General features: G+C 42.3%; 1 pseudogene; it reads left to right on the top strand.

Annotated features, from left to right (window-relative positions):
* Positions 1-4760: 4760 nt before the first annotated feature.
* LOC116484680 (cytochrome c oxidase subunit 5A, mitochondrial-like) lies at positions 4761-7127 on the top strand (annotated as a pseudogene).
* The last annotated feature ends 557 nt before the right edge of the window (positions 7128-7684 follow it).

The following is a 7684-nucleotide window of genomic DNA, read 5'->3' as shown; positions in this document are numbered from 1 at the left end:
ACACACCAACCAGTTCTCCAGCAGACATCAGCGGGGTGTCCTCTCTCAGTTCCACTCTGATGCTATCTACCTGGAGAGAGTATCAGATCCCACATGCCAAGCGCTAAGTTCAACAAGGCTTCCCCTCACCTCAGATGCCAGTTGCAAGCCCCTAGTTGTTTTACCTGTGCTTCTGACCGACCAGCTGTAAATCAGGGGTTCCCAAGACCCCTTCTGCAGGTTCAACTAATTTGCTAGAACAGCTCACAGAACTCAGAGAAACACTTACACTTACTTGTTTATTATAAAGAATGTTACAAAGCATACAGACACAAGAAAAATGGAAGAGACGTGTAGGTCGAGGTATAGGAGAAGGGGCTATCTACAGGCCCCCAACTTTCAGTCATCTCATTCACTTACAAAAGACACTCTTTTCACTCCAGAGATTCCAATGGTGTTAGGAGCTGTGTGCCAAGAACCAGGAGCTGAAAGCACATATATACAGTCATGTGCTGCATAACAACATATCAGTCTAGGAAGGACTGCATTCACAACAGTGGTTCCATAAGATTATAATGAAGCTGGCTGGGTGCAGTGTCTCACGCCTGTAATCCCAGCACTTCAGGAGGCTGAGGTAGGCAGATCACTTGAGGTCAGGAGTTTGAGATCAGCCTGACCAACCATGGCCAACATGGTGAAACCCCGTCTCTACTAAAAATACAAAAATTAGTTGGGCTTGGTGGCACATGCTTGCAATTCCAGCTACTTGGGAGACTGAGGCAGGAAAATTGCTTGAACCTGGGAGGTGGAGTTTGCAGTGAGCCCAGATCATACCACTGCACTCCAGCCTGGGCAGCAGAGCAAGACTCTCAGGAAAAAAAAAAAAAAAGATTGTAATGAAGCTGGAAAATTCCTATTGATGTCATAGCCATCATAATGTCATAGAGCAATGCATTACTCACATGGGTGTGGTGATCCTGGTGTAAACTAACCTACTGCATTGCCAGTCATGCAAAAGTATAGCACATGCAATCACGTATAGTACGTAATACTTGATAATGATAATAAATGACTATATTACTATTTTCTGTACTTGCTGTACTATACTCTTTATCATAACTTTACAGTGTACTCCTTCTATTTGTTTAAAAACAAGTTAACTGTAAAACAGGCAGGTCCTTCCGAGGTATTCCAGAGAAAGTATTATTACCAGAGGAAATGACAGCTTCAAGCGTGTATTGACCCTAAAGATTTTCCAATTGTACAAGATGTGGAGGCAAAAAACAGTGGTTTAGATGCTCCTGACCATGCATAGGCCTAGGCTAACATGTGTTTGTGTCTTAGCTTTTAACAAAAAAGTTTAAAAAGTTAAAAAAAGTACAAAAAAAGCATATAGAATAAGGATATAAAGAAAGAAAATATTTTCATGCAACTACACAATGTGTCTTTTAAGCTAAGTGTTATTACAAAGGCCCAAAAAGTTTTAAAAATTAAAAGAATTATAATGTAGAAAAGTTATACTAAGCAAAGGTTAATTTATTATTGAAGAAAAGTATTATTTTATAAATGTAGTGTAGCCTATGTGTACAGTGTTTAGAAAGTCTACAGTGGTGTACAGTAATGCCACAGGCCTTCACACTCACTCACTGACTCACCCAGAGCAACTTCTAGTCCTGCAAGCCCCATTCATGGTAAGTGCGCTATCAAGATATGTCATTTTTTATCTGTTATATCACATTTTTTACTGTACCTTTTCTGTTTGGATATGTTTACATACACAAATACTTACCATTATGTTACAGTCACCTGGAGTATTCAATACGGTAACATGTTGTACAGGTTTGCAGCCTAGCAGCAATAGACTCTACCATCTAGGTTTGTAAAGTACACCACTGTATAATGTTCATACAATGAAGAAATTGCCTACTGATGCATTTCTCAGAACATCATATCCTCATTAATCAATTCATGACTGTATTTTTTATTATATCATAAATATACTAAACCCAAACTGAATATATCCTTAATTTAAAATCCCTTCAGCCACATCCCCAAATTCCCTGGGCCACTAAATGCCACATGATATGGACGGATGCTGACAGAGGGGAAGTCAGTATAGAAATGGATCCTGGTTTTACTTTTACATATTTTACAAAAACATATGACAAGGTGAATATATTGTTTAAGCACCATAATTAATCTCTTCATGCCCAATTACCCACCCTTGTGTAGACCATACACATTTAAAAATGACTAAGTGGTCCTGAATCTTTTTATACAGCTTCTTGAAGGGAAACAAAGCAATGATTTCTTAAATCATTAATCCCTATTTACAATGAACCTGAGTAGATTGACACATTTATCCAAAAGAAAAAGAAAGAAAAGAAAAAAAAGAAAATAAGAAAAGAAAAGAAAAGAAAGAAGGAAAGAAAGAAAGAAAGAGCCGGGCATGGTGGCTCACGCCTGTAATCCCAGTACTTTGGGAGGCTGAGGTGGGCAGATCACCTGAGGTCGTTCGAGACCAGCCTGACCAACATGGAGAAACGCCATCTCTACTAAAAATACAAAATTAGCCAGGCATGGTGGCATACGCTTATAGTCCCAGCTACTCAGGAGGCTGAGGCAGGACAATTGCTTGAACCTGGAGTGGGTAGAGGTTGTGGTGAGCCAAGATCGTGCCATTGCACTCCAGCCTGGGCAACAAGAGTGAAACTCCGTCAAAAAAAAAAAAAAAAAGAAGAAGAAAGAAAGGAAGAAAGAAAGAGAGAGAGAGGAAGGAAGGAAGGAAGGAAGGAAGGAAGGAAGGAGAAAGAAAGGAAAGAAAGAAAGAGGAAAGAAAGAAAGAAAGAAAGAAAGAAAGAAAGAAAGAAAGAAAGAAAGAAAAAGAAGAAAAGAAAGGAAAGGAAAGAAAAAAGAAAAAAAAAGAAAAGAGAGGGGAAAAAAAGAGTTTTTAATTGTTCAGAACTAACCTTTTTTTCTCCCTCTCTAGAGATTCTCTCATTGGAATCTCTCTCAACAGAGCCTGCCCCTCCCCAAAGGATCAAAGCCCACATTCCATTTCACCACCAAGGCCTTAGGAGAATCCCAGAGCCCTCCAAATTCTCTCTGCACTGATGACAGCCCCTTGGGCTGGGGCATGCCTTGGAGGACTGCCCTCTGCCCAGCTGTGGCCTTAATCGTGCCATGTACTCGGTTACCTCCTTCTCAAGCTTTTCTCCTCCTCACTTGGATTGAGCTCAGGTGCCCTTCAATCCTCTAGCTGCCTGGAACCAAACTGCTTCGCAGCCTAGAGGAGCAGCCCTGCCAAACCCAGGAGCCTGAAATGTAGTCATCTGTGGGATTATATAATTCCAAACTCCAAAATGCAACTAGAGATACTTTTTTGACATTGAGTGTGTTTTATTGACCCATTTCCCAATAACCAAAACTATATTCATTCGGATGTAAACTTCTTACTTCCCACTCAGGCATTAACAAGAAATCAGCTTGAAGAAAATAAATTGTCCTTCCTTCCAAACTTTGCACACCCTCTTTTTATGTTGCTTACAGCAAAGATGGTGAATAAACACTAATCCCAATGGCCATCAGAGGGTTGGTTTCTGAGATATCTGGCTGGTCTAGCCAGAACTGAGACTTTTGTTTCAAAATGGTAGACCAGGTACAAACTATAGTTTCCTCCAAATTTCTAGAAATAGTTGTGCTTAAAAACTAGATTAAGAATTTGGCTACAAATAATTTAAGGAATAAAAGTTAAAGAGGTTGCTTTTGTTTGTTTGTTTTTGTTTTGTTTTGTTTTGTTTTTGAGACAGAGTCTCACTCTGTCGCCCAGGCTGGAGTGCAGTGGTATGATCTCAGTTCACTGCAACCTCCACCTCCCAGGTTCAAGTGATTCTCCTGCCTCAGCCTCCCAGGTAGCTGGGACTACAGGCATGTGCCACTACGCCCAGCTAGTTTTTGTATTTTCAGTAGAGATGGGTTTTCACCATGTTGGCCAGGCTGGTCTTGAACTCCTGACCTCAATTGATCTGCCTGGATTACAGGCTTAAGCCACAGCGCCCAGCCTGCCTTTTTCTTTCTTTCTTTCTTTCTTTCTTTCTTTCCTTTCTTTCTTTCTCTTTCTTTTGTCTTTCTTTCTTTCTTTTTTTTTTTTGACAGAGTCTTACTCTGTCACCCAGGCTGGAGTGCAGTAGTGCTGTCATAGCTCACTGCAGCCTCGACTTCTCTGGGCTCAGATGATCCTCCCACCTCAGCCTCCCAAGTAGCTGGGACCACAGGCGAGTGCTACCAATGCCCAGCTAATTTTTTAAAGAGATGGGGTTTTACCATGTTGCCCAGGCTGGGTCTCAAACTCCTGGCTCAAGTGACAGCCTGCCTTAGCCTCCCAAAGTGTTGGGATTACAGGCATGAGCCACTGCACCCAAGAAGGTTGGCCTGGAAAGGAAATCTATAGTCCAAACTTACAGAAGATCAGTAAGAAAGGTAGGCTATGCCTGGAGGCTGTATACACTTGGAGCAGAAAGGGGTCTGAAGCAACAGACAGGGTGTAGATGTGAAAGCAGCAGCCACCAGGCAGCAATGATGGGGAGTCTGCCTCCAGGCCACACTAGATCAGAGACAGGGTAACAGATGTCCAGTGACCTTAGGAAGGAGTAGGGAGTACCAACACCCAACAGAGCAACCACTAAATGGCCTTGCCAGGTGACACATCCTGTCCTCCCTCTTCCTGAAAGCAAGTCAGAATGCAAATCACAAGGGCAATTCTTGTCTCTCCCAAAAGGACCATGCAAACAGATGGGAAGAATCTAACAGGAAATCTCAACCACAAAGATGAGCCCATAATCAAGAAACACGAAGTATTAGAGAAAATCAGCCTCCATGAATGGAGACAATGAACTAAAGCCATGGAAGAACTCATGGATAATAATACAAAGTTAGTGGAGCAATCAGAACAGCACTTCAAGGCTGAATCCTGGTTTCCTCATTCTCAGGCCACCATTGTTTTCCCTTCTCCACACTGCATCCTTCCCTAAGTCGGGCACTCCCTATATAGTAGAAGGACTTTAAAGACATTTCTTTATTTTCCCAAATAAAATCTATTTGGGAAAAAGAACTTAAATTAGAGTAAGACCCATACAAATAGGGGTCTACTTCATTTCTTCATTTCCTGATTTGAAAAAGGACCTTATTATCCATCCTAAAATTTCTGTATCCCATTCTATTCACAGGTCAATTTCCCCTCATCTCTCTAGAACCATTGCAACCACTTTCTAACTCTTTTTGCTGTCTCCAGGCTCCGCTCCTCTCACCCACCCAACTATTCTTCATCCTTTAGCCAGAGAGATCTTTCTAAAATGCAAAGATCACTCCAGCTGCTCCAAAACTTTAAACATCCTCCTGCAGCTCTGTGAATAGAGTCACATTCCTTAAAATGACCTACAAGACCCTGTAGCATCTGGCTCCTGCCTTTTTGTCTAGTCTTATCTCTTGATGCTTCAACAACCACCCCATCCCATCTCCTTTGTTCAATAACCCACCCATAGCAAACTTCCATTTGTTCCTCTCCAAGCTGTTTTCTCGGCTTGGAATGGATTTCCCCCCGACTTTCACAAAGCCAGCAGGTTTCAGCTGTGCTTCCAGAGTTGAAGAAGCCTCTTCTGTACTCCCACGGCACTAAGTATCTCACCCTGCATTTATCTCTCAGATAATAGGCTTTAACAATGGGTTTTCTTGTCTGTATCTCCACCAGCATATAAGCCCCAGAAGTCAGAGACTCCTTTGTTCTCTGCCTTATCCACCCGTAAAGCAAGGGATGCACACCATGACGACCTTTGGAATTGATGAGCTGTCTGATGCCTTTATCGATACTTTTGCGGCACACTGAGCAAATTTAGAGCCCAGAAGAAACATGGTCATTTCCCTCTTCTCCCACAGAATGGATTTGCAGGCTATTCTCAAGCCTACCTTGATTTGTAGATTCATCTATTCACTCAATAAATTCACTCAATAAATACCATGGAGGGCCAGGAATATTCCATATGCTGGGTGCAGCAATAAACAGAATGGAGGCAAATCCTCACCCTTGAGGAGTTCATTTTATAGGAGATTACTTGGTCACCAGCCTCCTCTTTCCCACCCCTCCTAAGACCAACTTGCCATTCTGCTGGGATCCTCCCCAGCTGCTGATGAGTCCTGCTGGTATGGAGCAGCAGGTTTCATAATCACACTCATAGCTTCTTTTCTTTCATTAAAAAAAACTTTTTACTATGGAAGAGTTCAAGCAAATACCAAAGTAGAGATAATAGGATAACGAGCCCCCATGTATCTAACACATCAACACATCGCTGAGGTTGTCTCATTTATAGCTCTCACACTCTTTTCCATTGCCCACCAGATTACTTTAAAGCAAAACCAGACATCTAAGTCATTTCATCCATAAATCCCTTCTGGAGGAAGAGGGCTTTCATATGGACTTGGAGAATGGAAAGGTCATAGATAGGGTGGGAAGAAGGCAGAGTGGCATCCTAACAGGGAATGAAAGCACAAGAAGTTTGGACAGGAAATGAAAATTATGTATACAGAGTCAGGAAGAAACCCTCCTGAATGGAGAGAAAGTTGGACAGATCAGGTGGAAGTGATTAAGAAAAATTTCAACCCACCAGCTCCGGAGCAGCCCGCGAGCTCATGCTCGGCCTCTCTCCATCCTCAGCCTAAGATCTTACTAGGCACAGCTCTCTGGCCCTCGAGGCCTTCTGCACCCAGCCGTGACCCCCGCCCGGCCGTGGCTATCCAGTCAGTTCGCTGCTATTCCCATGGGTCACATGAGACAGATGAGGAATTTGATGCTCTCCGGGTAACATACTTCAACAAGCCAGATAGAGATGCCTGGGAATTGTGTAAAGGGGTGAACACACTTGTTGGCTATGATCTGTTTCCAGAGCCCAAATCACTGATGCTGCTTTTTAGGCATTCAGACAGTTAAATGATTTTGCTAGTGCAGTTGGCATCCTAGAGGCTGTTAAGGACAAAGCAGGACCTCATAGGGAAATCTACCCCTATGTCATCCAGGAACTCAGACCAACTTTAAATGAACTGGGAATCTCCACTCCGGAGGAACTGGGCCTTGACAAAGTGTAAACCCCATGGATGGGCTTCCCAAGGATTTATTGATATTGCTACTTAAGTGTAAACAGTCACCTGGAAATACTGATGATAATATATTACCTTATTTGAACAAGTTTTCCTTTACTGAGTACCAAACCATGTAATGATAACTTGGACTTTAATAAAAGGGAAATGAGTTCGAACAGAAAAAAAAAACAAAACAAACAAAAAAAAAGAATGAAAAGTTTCAAATGCCAGCCTAAGGATATAGGTTCCTGCAGAGGAGGTTTAGTTAGATATTCACAGGTTTTAAGTGTATCAAGGCAAGTTAAGCAGTGTTCAAGTGAGAATCATCCAGGCTGAACATGGGCCCAGGAGACCCAAGAAGAAAAATGTATAGAGGGCAGAAGCATGAAAGGGCCCATTATTATAATTCACATGACAAGGGCCCAGACCACCATGGTACTGGCAAAAATGGAGGGAGGAATGGGCTAGGATGTGGTTTAAAGGTTGAAGGGACAGAATTCATTGCCTAGCTCAAAAGAGTGGTTAAGGAAAGAAGAGATGACTACATGGCTCCAAGTCTGGACAATGGAAGTCATCT

Source organism: Hylobates moloch, unplaced genomic scaffold, assembly GCF_009828535.3.
Source record: "Hylobates moloch isolate HMO894 unplaced genomic scaffold, HMol_V3 SCAFFOLD_16, whole genome shotgun sequence".
Classification (NCBI taxonomy): domain Eukaryota; kingdom Metazoa; phylum Chordata; class Mammalia; order Primates; family Hylobatidae; genus Hylobates; species Hylobates moloch.
The sequence above is the reverse complement of the archived record's forward strand: the minus strand, read 5'-3'. Positions and strand labels throughout refer to the sequence as shown.